Raw genomic sequence first — 3,740 nt, 5'->3', positions numbered from 1 at the left:
ATGTTTTTTCCCCCCAGGGAGGGTCCCCCAGATAATTTTGGATTAATTTATCTTCTTTATTCTTTTGTGCTAAATTTTTAAAATTTGGTCATTAGTTTTAAACATGCTTAAAAATGGATATACAGTTTCACAAAATGATATATACCCAAGAGAATAAATCAGGTGATAGAATACATTGGGAACACTGGTATTCATGGCAGGAAATGTTTGGTATAACATACATTTGGAAGAAACGTTTCTAAACCCTGGAAACCGGGCCTTGCATGTAGTATTAGAATTATATTGTTAGAAGAGTTAAAGTGTGCTGCTGTTAGACGCTTTTGAATTTGAATATTAGATTTACTTAGCAGAAGATTATGTCCACAGTTACAGTTGAGAAATCTAAGCCACAACCTGTGAGTACACTCAAGTCAAAGAAAAAACTGTCAGGGTGGTAATTTCAGTCTGCTTTGTATAGGGAGTTCTGAATCGTTTCTACCACCTCTTAGTTCTTATCCTTAGAGTCAGCCTTCACTGTTTGGGACAGATGTGTTTAGAGAATCCAGTCTTATCAAAACCAAGAGGATGAAAGAGAAATATGGGTGTTTGGCATGTGTGTAAAATATGTACAGTTAATTGAACAAGAAATTTTAAATCTCATTCAAGAATGCAAAAATGAGAAAATATAGGTTAAAGTGTGCTTGTGTAAACTTCCTGGAAGCTGGATGTATTATTGATGAATATAAATGAAAATAAAATGTCATATCGAAAACCATTCTTTTTGAAAAATAGGTCTAGAAATTCATATATGTACTGTTCAATATAAATATATTCAATATTTTTGAATATATTGTATATTTATTCAAATTCACAACTGATTAAAGTAAAACAATAGTAAAAGTATTTATAGAATAATATCTATTGGTGGATACCTACCTGATCTTAGAGGAAAGTATACCTTTTTCAGAAATATAAGTAAATCTAGGTTTAGTCCCTGAGAGTTTTGGGGTGTCTGGGTGGTTGATACTATTGTTCTTCCTATGGGGTTACAAATCCCTTCAGCTCCTTCAGTTCTTGCCCTAACTCCTCCATTGGGGTTCCCACGATCAGTCCAATATTTGGCTGCGTGTATCCGCATCTGTATTTGTCTGGCTCTGGCAGAGCCTCTCAAGGGACAGCTATTCCCAGGCTCCTGTCAGCAAGCTCTTTTTGGCATCCACAATAGTGTCTGGGTTGGGGTTAATTTTGAGGTGGGTAGGTTGCCCCATCCCTCAACCGCTGGCCATGTCTATCCATTGAATATGGTCTCTCCAGGTTCTCTCTCTCTCTCTCCTTTGTTGGGTATTTCATCTAATGTCCTGGGAACCTCTTGGGTTCCTGGCATCTGGGACTTTCTATTGGCTCCCCCAGCTCTCCCTCCCCCACTGCTACATACATACATCCTTTCAAAATCCTGACCCTTTGTACTTCTCCATCTCCTCCCATATTTAAACCAGATCCCCTGGTCTCTCCCCCTCCTCTCTCCCTCCCAGATCCTTTTTTCCCTTTACTTCCACAGATTATTTTCTTCCCCCTTCTAAACCATCAACCAAAGAGTACACATGGGGGAGAGAGAACCATGGCTCCAACTGGATTAGTAGCAGAGGATGGCCTTATCCGGCTTCACAGGAGAGGAGTCCCTCTGTCCTGTAGAGGCTCCATGACCCAGGGTAGGAAAATGCTAGGGTGCTAAGGCAAGAGTGGGTGAGCAGGTGGGGGAACACCCTCACAGAGGTAGGGGTAGGGGGAGTGGATGGGGGCTTGAAGGGCGGAGGGAACTGGAAAGGGGGATAACATTTGAAATGTAAATAAATAAAACTACCAATAAAAAATGAACAAAAATAAATCTAGGCAAACGTCAGTTCTCTGATATGGCTAGCAAGTTCTTTTTTTTTTTTTTTTCAGAGACCTCTTTGTCAAAATGATTTATAAAGCTGAGAGACATGCATCTCTTCCTGGGAGGCTTAATTTTTGGAATTTAAGTAATAAGACCTCTGATTAAACTGACTTTTAAAACAATTTCTTTGAAAGTTTATGAATAGAGTTATATCTGTGAATGTTAATATATTTTAGTAATTAAAGATAAGTAATCAATATTCATTGATATTATATATTTATCCTGCACACAGTCGTTCTACAGATTGTAGAAAGTGACTACACCTAACATTTTCAGCAACCCGTTTCTAATTATGACACTCAGGGTTAGGCCTTGCTCCTGTTTTCACTCTTTGATCTAGATCTAAATCCTTGATTGGCATGTCAGAGGGTCTGTAGAGGCATCCATCAGGACTTCTCACATGGGTCCTGACGTCAGCACCTTAAGCAATTTAATATGAGTTTTATATAGTACTTGCTATGTTCTAGGAAAATCTGATGGAAGCTTCATTACTTCTGTAACAGTAGTTACAACTTTTCGTAAGTTACTTTCATTAAGTAGATACCAAGAGAAATGTAACTTTACTCGAAATTCTGATAAACAAAATATTTATAACATTCTCCATGTTGAAGAAAAGGAAGACATAAAGCAGTGTACATGAACCCATGTGGTACACAAGCACGCACTAGCACTAGTACACTGCACATCATGCCACTAAGCAGCCTTTCCTCCATCGAAGGTCTGTTTTCTACACAGCTACAGTGAATTTCAGATTTCTCATTAGCAATGGGAACTTTTATTTTAAATGAAATTTGTGAGATCCTGACGTATTAGCTGAAGTGGAAACTTTTAAGGGTTCTTTGGAAAGTTGGTTGCATGGCGTTTTGCTGGACCAAACATGTGAAGGAATGTTTTGTTAAAGTGGGCATAGGTGTGAAAGGCTGAGGCCGACTTGTAAAAGAATGTTTTGCTGAAGCAGACACAGGAGAGAAGATGTTTTGCTAAAGCAAGCACATGAAAGGACACGTGATGAAATATTCTTTGCTAATGACATGCATGTATTGGTTTGCCTTACACTGTGCAGTTGAGCTCCATTTGTCGGGATGCCATAGAGAGAAACACACCAAAAAAACTTCTGGTGTGCTGCAGTGTGTTGGCACTTCCAAGGACTCAGGCTGATTGGATGCACATGCTGAGGCAAGAGCCATACTGAAACAAGACCTGTGTTGAGGCTCCTACTGGTCCTTCCTGCTGACTGTAGCTGAGACTGAGGCCTTGCTGTCTCTGCGAGGTTGTGTCACCTCTGCCGGGTAACCCAACTCTACCAAACTGGACTGCTAATGTATCCGTGAGGTGTTTGTGAGTGGACGGAGCTACCTGCTGACCTGTGAACTGAACTGCCAATTACCAGACAACACAGGCAGGAGTCCTTCCAAAGAACCTTTCTAAACAGGTCCACCCACCCCATATCCATTCTTTTCCAATACCGCTGGCAGGTGGTGGCATACAAGGGAAGTTAAAGCATTTAAGAACCATCATTAAAAATAAGATCTGAAAAATTCAAGTTACAATTAGCAGTCGAAAGCAGTGACTTGTGGTTGAAAGTGAGGCAGGATGTCTGGAACCATCCCAACCCCCACCACCGCCAATTCTTCATAAAAAACCATGTCTATGTCTTTATCTTGTATAACATTATTATATAACACACATTTTAAGAACATCATTAATACAAAAAATGGTCTCATAGAAGCCATTTTGTTTTAGCTTCCAATAATTCTTACTTACCCTTTCTCATATCTAGTTTCTACAGCTATCTCCCTCTCTCTCCCCCAACTCCTCTCTCTCT

Source organism: Mastomys coucha, unplaced genomic scaffold (assembly GCF_008632895.1).
Source record: "Mastomys coucha isolate ucsf_1 unplaced genomic scaffold, UCSF_Mcou_1 pScaffold6, whole genome shotgun sequence".
Taxonomy (NCBI): Eukaryota; Metazoa; Chordata; class Mammalia; order Rodentia; family Muridae; genus Mastomys; species Mastomys coucha.
This window is presented reverse-complemented; position numbering follows the sequence as displayed.